The following is a 15,113-nucleotide window of genomic DNA, read 5'->3' on the forward strand; positions in this document are numbered from 1 at the left end:
TCCTCAACTGTATCGCAGCAGATTACAGTCTTGTGAAACCGATTGCACCCACACTCGATTTACTTGTTAAGTGTAACACTCCCCATTGCAGCATTTGTATGTATGGGGATGTATTTTTTTTTTTTTTTGCTTTTTACAGCTTCCACATTGCCTAAAGAGTCGACAGAGTGCTTTACAACCCCTGCCTGGTAGTAACAATTCACAGCTTGGAAAAAAAGACGAAGAGAGTGAGGGCCATTTCAAGGGACCCATTAAAGTTGCAATTCCATTTATGTCCTTGCGGGGCCCAGAGCTACTGTCGCAGTGTTTTTGTGTGCATTTTTGTGCCAGTTTCTCATTATTTACAGGGAATATTTATTTTTAAATGCAGGCTCTTGGGGTCATCCTGATACAAACATCGCAGAGGGAGCAGGAAATAAATAAACAAGCAGGAGGGAGGAGGAGGAAGCTGAAGCCCGAGGAGAGGGAGCAAGTGTGGGCGAGTTCCTGAGCCTAAGCAAGCACAAAGAAAAAAAAAGAGTGCTCACAAAGTAATAAATAACATGACGAGTAAGAGCACATGTAACTGGGGAAGTCCTTATGGGAGGTTACAAAACTAGAAAAAGAGGGACTACTGAACATATTACCTGAAGAAAAACAGCCATTAACGAAGGACAGTAAATGGAGCCAATTACAAAGATGGGCTGTGCGTAAAGTTCATATTCCAAATACAGAAAATCACAAAGAGACAGCGCATGCGCTGCCTAAGCGAGACTTAAAAAAAGAATGCCACATTATAGACTGATTAGCCACCTGGAAGTTTCAGAAAAGATGTTATCAAAGATTTCATTGCTACATCTGGAGATACGACTGCCTTAAACTCAACTCCGACAAGACAGAAGTACTTATCTTCAGGAAGACCACAACTGTATGGGACCACAGCTGGTGGCCAACAGAACTCGGACAAACACCCACACCTACAGCCCATGCACGAACCTAGGCATTATCCTCGACAGCGAACTGACCATGAAAAGACAAGTCAACACAGTTGCCTCCTTCTGCTTCCACACCCTTCGCACACTCTGCAGAATCTTCAGATGGATCCCAGTCAACAACAGAAACACCGCCACTAAGGCCCTCATCACCAGCCGACTCGACTACAGTAACACTCTCTATGCAGTAATCTCCACCCATCTCCTCAACAAAAGGCTCCAGACCATACATAATGCTGAAGCCATACTGAGCCTCTATCTCTCCAAACAGACCCACATCTCCCCTGGCCACAGAAAGCTCCGCTGGCTTCCCATGCCGAAAGAGATGCCAGTTCAAGATCCTCAAGCATGCCTATAAAGCCCTGCATGATCAAGGACCAGCTTGCATCAACAATTGACTGAATTTCCACCTACCTGCAAGACACCTGCGCTCCTCCCCACAAGGCTGTGCGCACAGCCACTGCATCTGTAGCAGCTGCAGCAGGGGTGCTGTAATATATGCCTTCTCTCGTGCTGGGCGCAGCACGAGAGATTGCTTCTGTCCTCCATGTTCTTTCCCTCCGTTCTGTTCTAGCGCTCTGGGCAACTTCTGGCAGTTGCACGGAGCCCTGGACTGGAGCGGCGGCTTTTCCCTGTGGGTGTTCCTACGACTTGTAATAAAGAAGAATTACACCACAACCCTTGCCTTGAAATACGTTTATTTCATTTGGCGAAGAGCGGGTCAAGAACCTACAAGAACACCCACCAGGTGACACTCGGCCGATTCCTCCGCCCGCCCTCTCCTCCGACCAGGCTCTCCTTCAGCCTCCTGGAACAACACACCTGCCTGTTCCTCCATCCGATGGTAGTTTGCTTTCTACCTCGTTTTCCTGGTCTTTGCTGCTCCTCTTCGGTGATGTGGACGGTTCGCCTTAGCTCGAGCTTCAGCCCGTGAGTAACCGGCATTCTGCAGCGTCATCATCCCCTGCGCTTTCTCAACCCTCACGCGCATTGGACGCTTGCTGTCTCGACGCTCTGCTCCTTCCTCATCACGCCTCCACGTCATCACGCTCGCACGGCAACCATTTTGCCTCGTTGCCTAGCTACTGATAGCTACAGCTTTCTGCAACTACGCGCTCAGCGCTAATCTCCACACGGAGCCAGTTTCTTTCTACATGACATCACAGCGCGACCTCCGCTTCGTTTTCTTTGCAGTTACTCACCCTGAGGAGTCAAATACTGGTATTTTTATAACATTTTATTACATTTGACAAATTTATTTATTATTGTACATCCTCCTTCGGTGACAGGCACACCCTGCCTGCATTTCAACTCTCATTATTAACTTCAATTCTTGCATATCATTTCTTGGGCACTTTCATCAATTTCATTTACATTTATTACTGTGATACTGTGTTTTTTTTTTTTTTTTTTTAAATGGCTTCTTCTCAACAATTCGCTCAACCCCCACCTTTTCTTCAACTCCCTGGAAAACCTACTATTCCTTGGCGTCAGTGGGTTAGAGCTTTTGCCAATCATATTGTAGTAATTGATGCAGTTAAGTTCACACCTGAAAGGAAAGTTGCTATTTTATATGGCTGCTTGGGAGTTGCTGCACAACATACTTTTGAAAATCTTCCAAGGTCCTCTCCTCCCTCTGGAGATTCCGGTGATAATTGGGACGAGTACAAAGAAGCTTTATCTCGCCTCGCAAGACATTATGGTGAAGAACCTAATGAAATGCTGGAAAGACATAACTTCTTTAAGAGAAGACAGCGAGAGGATGAATCCATCGAGGAGTACATTGCTCAATTAAGAATATTGGCGTCTACTTGCGAATTTGAATCTAATCCCGGCATTTACATTCGAGATCAATTCGTTTTCGCTTGTTTCTCGAAAAAGATTCAACAACGCCTTCTGAGCTGCAAGAAGCCTACACTTCAAGAAACTATTGACATTGCCAAGAGCATCGAAAGATCCATCACTACTTCTAATGCTCTTCAAAAAGACCTAGCTCACTCTTCTCTTCACACTTCTTCACATGACAATTCTACTTCTATTAGTTTAGTTAACGCTAATAAGTCAGTTAGACCTTTTCAAAGGAGACCCAACCCTAACCCTTATTGTTACAGGTGTGGTTCTAAGTCTCATATTGGCAACAACCCCTCTTGTCCTGCTTCAGGTAAAAGGTGTGTTTTATGCAAAAAATTAGGACATTTTCAAGGTATGTGCAAATCTGTAAAGAGATCGTCCAGACCTTCTGTAAATAGTATTGTCTGTCCTGATATGGATGATTGCATTGACGAATTTCAAGACATGGTTGTATCTATTCATTGCAATTTCATTGATACCCCCAATTTAGTCAAAGGTCCATACTGCTCTGCACTGTTTGGTAACATTCAGGTTACGGTCATGGCAGATTCTGGATCTCCAATAACCATTCTCAATGAAGCGTTCTTTCTTGAAAAATGGAACAATTCCATTTCCTTATTTAAATCTGACCTTAGTCCAAAAGCTTTTAATGAGTCTGATATTATTATGCTTGGCTACTTTAACTACAGGTTAGAGTGCTTTGAAAGATCTATCATTACGAAAATGTATGTTGCCACCAAGGGTCCCAACATAGTTGGCTGGCAAGACCTTGCAAAAATGGGTATTTACCTAGTTCCTGGTGCGAATGATCCCATTAGAGTTGGTGATCCACCTGAAGGCTATTCCCCTGTCCCACCTTTTGTTTCTGTTTGTCTTCTTACCAATGATCTCACTTATGATCATGAGTCAGACATCAAACAAATCTTGGACAGATTCCCCAATGTTTTTTCCAACCAACCAGGTACTGTTAAAGGTTTTAAACATGAGATTAAGCTCAAAGCCTCTGCCCAACCCATTGTTCATAAAGTCCGCCCTGTCCCCATCAGTGCCAGGGATGAACTCAAATCTGTGCTCACCTCTCTCAAAAAGGATGGTATTATTGCACCTTCGGACTCTTCCGAATGGGTTTCGCCCATTGTTATCGTTCGCAAAAAGAACGGTGAGGTTAGGCTATGTGCCGACCTTCGCACCCTAAACAAAAACATTTTGGTTGATTGCCACCCCCTTCCCAAAATTCACGACCTACTTGCCAACTTAGGTGGTGCCAAATATTTTTCCCTTATTGACTTACGCTCCGCATACCATCAGGTACCCCTCACCGAATCCTCTCAGGATCTCACCACTTTTGTCACCCCATTTGGTGTTTTCAAATATTTGAAACTTCCTTTTGGTCTCGCTAGCGCAGCTAGTGTTTTTCAAAAAATAATGGATCACCTTTTTGAGTCTGTTCCTGGGGTGCAGGCCTATCAGGATGACATTTTGGTTTTTTCTCCTGATTGGAATTCCCACTTGTCTCACCTCTCTGCTGTTTTGAGCAAGCTCAACGAAACTGGCATGACTGTCAGGGCTGACAAATGCAAATTTGGTTCTCAATCTTTGGAATACTTAGGTCACACTTTGACTCCCGAAGGCATAAAACCCAAGTCGTCTCTCATTGAGGCTATTTCTCAAGCTTCTCCTCCCAAAGACAAGGATGCTCTTCGCTCCTTTTTGGGTTTAGCGGAGTATTACGCCCGGTTCGTAAAAGGTTATGCCCAAATTGTGGATCCCCTTCGTTCTTTGCTTCGCAAAGGTTCCAAATTTGTTTGGTCTGAAGAGATCAACTCCTCTTTTGCACTTGTCAAAGACATGATTATTGGTGCCCCCGCTTTACATCCCTTTCAGGACTCTGCCAAATGTTTCATCATGGTTGACGCCAGTTTGACTGGTTTAGGTGCCGTCCTGGGTCAGTGGGTTTCTGGTAAGGAACACACTGTGGCTTTTTCTTCCAGAAAACTTAAGGATTCTGAAACCCACTACAGCACCATTGAGCGAGAGTCATTGGCTTGTGTTTGGGCAATTGAAAAGTTCAAGAACTACATTTGGGGCAGAGAATTTGATTTATTTACCGATCACAAGCCCCTTACCCAACTTCTCAATGGTGATGGCCTGGGTAAAGCCTCCTCAAGACTTGTCAGGCTCTTGTCTAAATTACATGAATTTCACTTCAATATCAAGCACATTTCAGGTGGGAAAAATTTTCGTGCTGACTGTTTATCTCGCATGTCACCCAATTCTACTTCTGATGTTCAAGATTTTGGTGATGTTGAGTGTGTTGTCGCCACTCTTGACGCCACCAAATTGTGCCCTTACATTACAGAGGATTCTTGGTCCAAAGCCTATGAAAATGATCTCAATTTAAAGTTGGTTGCACAATACATTTCTCAGGGCTGGCCTGAGACCAGAAAATTGTCTAACGAGCTGAAAGCCTTCTCCATGATTTCTTCTGAACTCTCTCTTGTTGACAATTTAATTATGAGACATGATGTTTTTGTTCCACCTTCTGATGTCAGACCTGATATTATTAAATTTGCACATCAGGGGCACCTTGGTATAACAAAAACTTCTCAACTCATCAAGTCCCATTATTGGTGGCCTTCCATTGAGTCCCAGGTAAAGTTTTACATTGATTCCTGCAAAGAATGTTTGCTTTCGGATAAGAAATGGAAACTCATTAGTACACCCCTCCATCCTGTTCCTTTTCCTCTTAAACCCTGGGAAAAGGTTGGTTTGGATTTTTCTGGTCCCTTTGATGTCCTTCCCCATGACATGAAATATGTCATTCTTCTTATTGATTATCATTCCAAGTGGTTATACCACATGTTTTGTGACTCTCCCTCCTCTGCCAATGCCGTCAAATTTTTGCGGAATTTGTTTATCATTGAAGGTTGTCCTTCTGTTGTAGTCACCGATAATGGTTCCCATTTCGTATCCGAAAAATTTGACTCATTTTTAATGGAGCATGATGTTGTTCATTTCAAAGTTGCTCTTTATTCGCCCACTTCAAACTGCTTAGTTGAACGGGCCAATAGACTGCTAAAAGATGCTGTTCAGACTGCCATTTCTTCCCACAATGATGTAAGGAATTTTGTTGAGGAGAAGTTTTGGTCATACAACATTTCTCCTCATTGCACAACTGGCATGTCCCCCTTCTCTTTGTTAAAGAATAGGTCTGTTCACACCAAATTGTGTCCCACATGGTTATCTGAGAAAAACGTTCAGACCCTTCAACCTTCCGATGCTTCCCTCTCTGAAAGAGTCTCCCAGAAACAGTCTCTTATGAAGTCCAAGCATGATTCAGGTAAATGTTTCACCTCTATTATCTTGAAAGTTGGTGACTGGGTCCTCATCAAAAATCCTAGAAAAGTTGCAAAAGGGCTTTCCAAGTTTTCTACCCCTGTTCAGGTTACTGCTGTCAGCAGGGCTTCTGCCTTACTTGGCAGCAGAGGGTGGTGGAACAAGAGAGCTTTAGTTCATTTGTCTGACTCTCAAGCTCGCTCCTTGTTAAGCTTGACCAAGGAACAATTTGACCACTGTGATTGGTCTTTTTGGTTGGATCCTCCATGTTCTTCCAACTCATCCTCTTCCTCTCCTTTTTCAGATGCTTCTGCATTCTCAACTGGTTCGCAGTTGTCTTCCTCTCCCTCTTTCATTCACTCAGAGGTTGGTGGGGAGGTTTCAGTTCAGGTTGCTGCACCTTCTGTACGATGTAGGAGGTTACCTGTCAGGTTTAATGATTATGTTTTAAGTTGAAACATATTTCCATTTTTAACTTCTAAATGTTTTTTGTTGTTTCTGCTCATGCATTTGCTCTCCTATCTTTGCTTGCTCTGAAATGTTGTGAAGAGGGAGAAGTTGTAATATATGCCTTCTCTCGTGCTGGGCGCAGCACGAGAGATTGCTTCTGTCCTCCATGTTCTTTCCCTCCGTTCTGTTCTAGCGCTCTGGGCAACTTCTGGCAGTTGCACGGAGCCCTGGACTGGAGCGGCGGCTTTTCCCTGTGGGTGTTCCTACGACTTATAATAAAGAAGAATTACACCACAACCCTTGCCTTGAAATACGTTTATTTCAGGTGCTCCTTCTCCTACATCGCCGCCACGTCCTGGAACAACCTAGCCCCCCATCTTTGAACAGTATTCTCTCTGGCGGACTTCAGGAAGAAACTCAAGACCTGCCTCTTTGACGTAGACGTCCCACCCACAGAGCCCAGACACGCCTGGGGTGACAGTGCTGCCCTACACAAATGCTGACTGATTGATTGGATGAATGACCGCTTTTGATACAGTTGACAGGGACCTGCTGAGGGAAAAACTCTGCACTTGTAAGATACCGTCTGACTTACTTAGTATGATTTAGGCATTACATACTGACAATTGGTCATAGGTGGAACTTGCCAAGTCAGGGAAATTATCAAAAAGGATTCCAATTCGGAATGTGTTTTGAGCCCTTCCCTCTGTAGTTTTTTTTTGGGCAGATTTACCAGCAGTTTCAAAACTATCAAAATCTTTTTCATTTAAAGTAAGGGAAGTGCATATCCCATACCTGTGGTAAGCAGACAATTTGTTCCTGCTACATTACACCACTCTTGGCTTGCAAAGGAAACTGGATTCTCTTGACGCTTATAGTAAAAAGAAATCCTTATTTTTTTCCAAGTTGATTAAGATGATGGTTTTTGGGAAAGGAGTAACAAAGATATATAAGTTTTGAATTCCTTATCGGTTGAAGTGGTGGACTCCTACAAATATCTGGGGCTGACTTTACACAAGAACTTAAAATGGGATGTCCATATGGAGACTCTGAAGTCTAGAGCCATGTTACAATCAGGATGCCTAGTCAAGTTCAATCAGATGAATGGAGGTGTGTCACTTCCCCCCCCTTATGAAGAGAAAAAAACAACTCCCCTCGAACTGTATGGGGCTGAAATCATTGAACTCAACAGTTCTTGTAGTTGGGAACCTCTGGAAGGTATGGTCCTCACAGGCTTACTTAACCTTCCATCAGGGAACCTTGATATAGGGCTTAAGAATGGAATTAAATTTGGCATCTTGGCAGTTATTGGACAATTCCTGCACATTGATTTTTTTCAACAAGCTTTCGCAGGATAAAGAAGCAACTAAGGTCTCCAAGTTATGCTGGGAAGAGATTCAAGTTAGTGACAGAAAGTGGGTCAGAGATGTTAAACTTAGAATAAGACGTCTGAAGTCTATGCATTCCGTATGAGGCACAATAGAAGTATAGCCCCCCATTCCAAATAGGCAAGCATTGAGGAAACCATCCGAGAAAGTAAGTTGTACACTAGATACGGCCTATTTGAGGGATAAACCCTCAATAAATCTTACACTGAAGTCCCTAGGCCAGGAAAATGTTTTTACCTACAGACAGGGCAGGACTACCAGACCCCAGGCTATGGACGGAGGCTGGGATGTAACCCAATTGTCCCAATTCCTGAATGACAAAGGAAGGTATGAGACAAAAAGGCTTTATGTGAGTGCTCCCTTAATGTGAAAAGCTCATTGTGTCATATATTGTGTTTTTTATAAGGCCATCCGTATTAGGACCCATATTTTTAAAATATCAAATATACTCTGGGGTGGAAGAAATGTGGTTATTGTCTGAAATGTGGAATGCTGCAGTAGGAATTGGACGTTTTATGCTTTCTGTCAGGCAATGTTTTTAAAATGGATTGTGTTACACTGGTTTTAATTGTATGTTTTTATGTTTTAGAATGTATGTATTGCTTTTTAGAAGGTTTTACGGAAAACTGTCTGGATAAACTGGTTATCTCGCTTTCCTAGACTTCTGACGGTTGTAATCACTACCATTATCCATTGAAAAATCAAAAGATCTAGCTAGTGGCAGCCACAGATGGGTCGTTGCAAAATAACTGAAACAAACAAACTGGCCAGAGGATCCAGGTTCTGAGAAGTGGCTCTTGCGCTGCCTTAGCATGGTGCCAGAAAATTGCGTTCTTAACTAACATACTTATCTACAATTATTGATTGTCTTCCCATGTACCTGCGCCCAGGAACAAGCGGTCTAGGATGGGTGACTGTGCTCTCTACCATCTTGGCCAACTCTCTAATTGCCTACATTTAAGGAAAGGTTTGAAAACTCGCTTTATTTGGTAATCGTCACTTTTTTCATGCACATAGCCACCAAGCTCTTTCTCAGTGCAAAGATACCCTCTAACGGGAGGGGGGAGAGGGTAGACTTGCTCTGTAGTATTCAAATAAATAAATGTCCAAATGATCGGTGCTGAGTACCACTGTGTCAAAAGTGTTTAATTCTGAAAAACAGTATTAACTAATCCTGCTTCAGAACCAGTGGAGTCCTCCCTATAGGAACTGATACCCACTGAACTCGTGTTCCGATCATTTTAGGTTTAAAGTATTTTATTCAGTGCAACAGACATAGAAAAACAAAAACATACAAAAGGTATGAAGCATTAGTGCGGGACGGACACGGCCGCACCCATATCATAACATCTGCAGAGGATAGGTCGACCACGGGCCAGCCCAAAGTGGCGTTGCTGGACACGCAATGTTGCAGTATAGCGTTACATTCCCTTCACAAACTCCCCCCAACCCCAACTCCCAACGTCCCTTACCCCCCCCCTCCCGCCCACCCGCCGCCCAGTGTACAAATCTTCCCAAGACAACCATCAAGGTCGTCTTCAAGTGGAGGGGTGAATCCCTCAGTCACTCAGTGGTTCGGCACAGGTGGGTCCGTGAGCCTCAAGAGGCGAAGATATCTAGGACAGGTAAGTTCCCTAAATTCAGTGAGTAGTAGAGAGTGGAATGGTTGCCAAAGCTCATTAAATTGCTCTATATCCCCTGCCACTGTGAGTGATAGTTTCTCCATGCCCAATACATGCCACTATCTGTGTAGCCAGCCCGTGAGTGATGGTATCGTGGTAGTGCGCCAATGTAGTAAAATGTTCTGAACGGCTGAACCCAATGCAATAGCTATTTGTCTGCCCCTGCGGGATCGGAGAGGATACATCAACCCATTCGGGAGCCCCAACAGGGTGTATGCGGGGAAATGTGGCAGCTCCGTATCAAAGTGGGAGTCAATTTCGTCTAACACCTCCTTCCAATAGGGCTCTAGTAGCGGGCATTCCCACAGAATGTGTGTCAATGTGCCTCGGTCTCCACACCCTCTCCAGCATGTGTTCTCCCTGCTACTGTCCATTTCATGAACCCGCTCCGGTGTGTAATACCAATAGGTAGAAACCTTTGTCAGAGTGTCAGTAAGGCCCATGTGGTATGCCGAGTGTCGTGCCCTGTAGTATATCTGTTCCCATTCCTTGTGGCCCAACGTTCGACCCAACTCCCGCTCCCAACATTCTCTTCCGGGGTTATAGAGGTGTGTGGAAAGAGGCTGCAGCAGTCGATAGAGATCTGTAATCAATTTGGAGTCCGATGTGAGCGTCAGAAGCCATTTCTCGTATGGTAGGAGTCGTCTGTCGGCCGATTCCCGCACCTGTGGCTGTAGCGCCTAGTGGCGAGCCTGCATGTAGCGGAGTCTTTCTGATTCGGGGAACGAGAATTCCTGTCTAAACTGCGGGAAGGAGATAATTCCTTCAGGGCTATACAGATGACACAGGGCTCGGCATCCGGCCGCTCGCCAATGGGTAAATGCTCCCTTTTCCAACCCCGGAGTAAAGTCCGGGTGGTCCACCAGCGGTGTAAGTAGCGACGGGAACGTGGTGAGATTATGTGAAAGGTTGGTGGCGTCCCAGACCCGCAGGGGTACCCTGGTGACAAAGGAGGCGTATAGATTCGCAGGTCGGTGAGGCTGGCGCAGAAATGGAATTTCTTGCAGGGGTCGGCCCGCCACAGCCTGATCCTGGAAGAACCAGTGCTTATCCGACTCCCATCGGCTCCATTCCACCAGATAGCGTAATTGGGCTTCGTAGAAGTATCTACGAAGATCTGGTATTCCTAGCCCTCCTGCCTCGGGGGCCAGCATGGAGAGAGCTCTACGCATTCTAGGCTTCTTGCCGTGCCAGATAAAGCGCGAGATGTCTGCCTGCAGCTGAGGTATCCACCCAATCGGTGGTTGGAGTGGCAAGGCCCGGAATAAGTAAAGAACCTGGGGGAGGACCGTCATTTTGATGGCATCTATCCTGCCCAGCCAGGAAAGAGTGCCTCGGTTCCACCGACCAAGTTCCTCCCGAATCTTTTTGCCCAGTGCGGTGTAGTTAGCCGTCACCATGGCCGGTAGGGTAGGGACCAGCTGGATCCCCAGATAGGGCACCGAGTCTGACGACCAATGCATGGGGAATTGGCTTTGTAAATGCGCTCTGGTGGCCGGCGTGAGGGAGATATCCAGAGCCACCGATTTCCCCATATTCATTTGAAAACCTGCGACTGTACCGAAGGAGTCCAGCTCCTCGATGCAGGCCGGCAGGGCCGTCTTGGGCTCATCCAGCAACAGTATGACGTCGTCCGCATAGAGGCTAATGGTGTGTGTAAAGCCCCCAAACCGCACCCCTGTTGCCGCCGGGTTGTCACGCACCCGTTGGGCGAACGGTTCCATATAAAGGGCAAAGAGTAATGGTGAGAGCGGGCAGCCCTGTCTGGTGCCTCTCTCAATGTTGAAACTCCCCGAACTGCAACCATTCACCCGCACCACCGCAGTTGGAAATTTGTAGTAGTTAAGAATCATGGATCGAAATTTCTCTCCCATACCCGCCTTCACCAGGACCTGCTCGAGATAGGGCCAATGCACTCGGTCAAACGCCTTCTCGGCGTCCACCGCCAGCATCATTCTCTCTCCCGGGATTTGAGAGGCCTTCTCCAAGAGGTGAACGATCCTCTTGGTGTTGTCCACCGTCTGCCTCCCTGGGACAAATCCCGCCTGGTCCGGATCTATAAGACTCGGTAGGTGGGGGGGCTAATCGGGCCGCCAGAATCCCTGTGTACAATTTTAAATCCACATTCAGAAGGGATATCGGTCTGTAGGAGCCGCAGTGCTTCCGGTCCTTCCCGGGTTTGGGGATAACCGTGAGTGAGGCCCGTAGGAGGTCAGGCAGGATAGCCCCTGGAGTGGCAAACAAATTAAAAAGGAGAGTGAGAATCGGGGCCAGTGTCGAGCAGAACGTCTTGTAAAAAAGCGATGTGTACCCGTCCGGGCCCGGTGCCTTACTATGCTTGAGCTTAGCGATGGCAGAAATTACTTCCTCCATTCGGATTTCCTTATCAAGAGGCGTCCAAGGAGGGCAGGGTCACTGAGTCCAAATAGGCGGACGCCGCAGCGTCATCCGGCCGGTCTCCGGCATATAGATCCGCATAGAATCTACGGAACGTATCGGCTATGTGGGCGTCTTCCGACACCACCGCCCCCGTGGGATCCAAGATTTCTTTCACTACTCGACTCTGTTGCTCCACACAGAGCCGATTGGCCAGCAGTCTGCCACAGCGGTCCCCACCCGAGTAGTATTTATGGCGCAGGCGAAGCGCAGCATATTCCGCGCGGCCAAATCCAGGGCCGCCAAAAGCTTCCTCGCCTCTTTAAGTTGCCTCCATATTCTGGGGGCTCCCGTCCTGTGGTGTATCTGTTCAAGCTCACTAACCCGCTGGGTGAGTTCCTCCCTTTTGGCTTGTCGTTCTTTATTCTCAGCCGAGGAGATCGCTAAAAATTCCCCCCTGAGAACTGCCTTCAAGGCTGCCCATTGCGTTGCCAGGGTGGTGTCAGGGTTATCGTTGTGGGATAGATACTCCAGGATCGCTCCCTCAATACGATCCACCACCGCCTTCCTGTGCAGCAAGGTGTCCCGGAGGCGCCATATTCTAGGAGAACTCGTCACCGGCGGTAGACTCAGGGTGGCGGAGACTGGGGCATGGTCCGACAAGGACAGCACCCCTAGGTCCGACGTAGAGACCAATGCCCGTACCGGAGTTGTGACCAGGAGATGGTCCAGCCTCGCGTACGTCTTATGGGCATGGGAATAATACGTATATCCCCTATCAGTGGGATGCATGTGTCGCCAGAGGTCGTGCAGGTCAACTTCTGATAGCTGTGCCTTACACCCGGCTGAGAACTCCCCGACCTGCGGGGTGCGTTGTGCCGATCTGTCCATGGCTGAATCAAAAACCATATTAAAATCCCCTCCAATGATTATATGCCTATCTTGCGAGGCAGTAACATCCACAAGCGCGGATTGTAGGAAGCGTTCCTGTTGTTCATTAGGGCTATACGGGGACCCGATGGTAAAGGTGATAACCCCGATCCCAAACCGGTATGCCAGCAGCCGGCCTTTGTGTTCTGTGTGCTTGTGAAGAATTTCCCCCTTAAAGTGTCTAGCTACCAGGATTGCCACCCCTGCTGTCTTATTGGCGCTGGAAGAGTGAAACTGTGTAGGAAATTTATGTGAGCGCATCCTGTGAGTGTCCCGCGGGAGTAGATGTGTCTCTTGAAGGAGACATATGTCAGCGTGAGTGCTCTCCAAGAGAGACAGGACTGCTCGTCTCTTAACCGGGTTGTTGAGGCCCCGTACATTAAGAGTCACCACCTTAAAAGTACTGGGAGGCATGGAAAAGGGCGTACGTGAAAGCGAAGTGTCCCCGCCCGGGCAAGGCTAGGTAGACAAGCGCAGCTGAGGCTGCCAGGGCCTACATGGTACACTGGACGGCTCCCCCCCTTCCCCACTAACCCCCAAACCCCTACCCAAAACTCCCCGACCCCCCCCCTCCAACCCGCTCTCCCCAATCCAAAACCGAAACATCCATAACAACCCCTTCCCCTCCCACCCTGCCCCCCAACCAGTCCCAAAATTCCATTGTCCTAGTCCGGTCCTCAGCGGACAAGCCTGGGGAAAGTTACTCAAGTGGACGTCCAGCCACTGCCCAGTCCCCCGCCGCCCCTCCGCCCTCGAACCCCCAAACCTGCGTCATCTGAAAGGCTATGTCGATCTCCCCCCGGAGTATATTCAGGCTGTCCGAGCAACTTCAGTAGATGCTGTGTCTCTGGCTACTTCTTGGACTGCGTTGGCCATGTCCGCTCGGAGAGTGGGTTAATGGTCGAGCCAAAGATGCAGAGGATCGCCGCGGCGGGATCGTCTGCCAGCCGTCCCTGGTAGCGCGTCGTCGGTGAGGGGTGGGGGTCGCGTCGTCCGTTGCGGTAATTCCAGGTACCCCGCAGGTGTCCTGAAGGGAGCGAAGCTGGTGTAAAGTCCCGTTCCACCTAAAAATAAGGCGGAAGGGATGGCCCCAAGAGTACTGCGTGTTGTGATCCCTCAGGAAGTCCGTTGCAATTTTGAATGCCTTACGCTTCTGGAGTGTGATTATCGACAAATCCTGGAAGAGAGCGACTTGGTGCCCCCGGAAACGAAGGGACTGCTGCTGTCTCGCCTCACGGAGAATCCGCTCCTTCAAGGGATAGTCCGGCAAGAAAGCCAAAATATCAGGGGGGGGTGCAGAGGCCCTGCGTGCCGGGCCCACCCTATGAGCTCGGTCTATTCTGATGGTGAAATCATCCGGCTCCCCCAGTATCTCCCTAAAGAGGTCTCCTAGATACCCAGCAATGTCCTCACCCTCTTCTCCAGGTGGAATTCCCCGGACCCGTATGTTGTTGCGACGGTACCGGTTCTCGAGGTCCTCATTGTGCGATTGGAGGTCGAGTTGTTGATCCCTCAGGCGCAGCACCTCCTGCTGCAGCTGCACAATCTCTTCATCCCGGGAGTGACCAGCTTCCTCCATAGTAGACACTCTATCCCCAAGGCCATCGACCTCACTCCGCACCTCCCGGACTTCCCCTGCAACTTCCTGCTTCAGTGCTTGGAAATCTTCCCTAAGCGAGCTAAAGAGGGACTCGAGGAAAGATCTAGTCACCGGAGGTTCCCCTCCTGCGGCCCCTTGGGAGCTGCTCGAGTGGCCTGGCGATTGTTGCCCCCTGTCTTGCCTCGCTGGGCCTCTATTCAGCATTTTTGGTAGTGTCTGGTCCCCTTTCTTGTTCCCTCTGTTGCCCACCATGCTGCCGGTGGGGGCCCCATACGAGCACACTGTCGTTTCCTAAGCACTTGCCGTAGTTATCCTTGCTCCGGACGCCTGGTGCCTCATGCACGGACCACGGCCAGTTCCACAGTTCGAGTCAGCGGCAGGCTGGAGGGGAGTCGCTGTGGGGGGGGGCCACCACCAGGCCGCCTCCCTGGTCTCGCGTAATGAACTGCGCTGGCGCTCCGCACCCAAGTCCTTCGCCTCCGGGCACCGGACCCTCGTTCCTCCCTGCTCTGCGCCGGAGTCCGCTACG

The 15,113-nt window shown here is 48.2% G+C and overlaps 1 protein-coding gene across 1 annotated transcript in view; it reads right to left on the minus strand.

Moving 5' to 3' along the window:
- Positions 1–15,113, minus strand: part of TWNK (twinkle mtDNA helicase) — a 116,269-nt gene that overhangs the window by 49,002 nt on the left and 52,154 nt on the right. The window lies entirely within an intron of this gene.

This window comes from Lissotriton vulgaris, chromosome 5 (genome assembly GCF_964263255.1).
Source record: "Lissotriton vulgaris chromosome 5, aLisVul1.2, whole genome shotgun sequence".
Lineage (NCBI taxonomy): Eukaryota > Metazoa > Chordata > Amphibia > Caudata > Salamandridae > Lissotriton > Lissotriton vulgaris.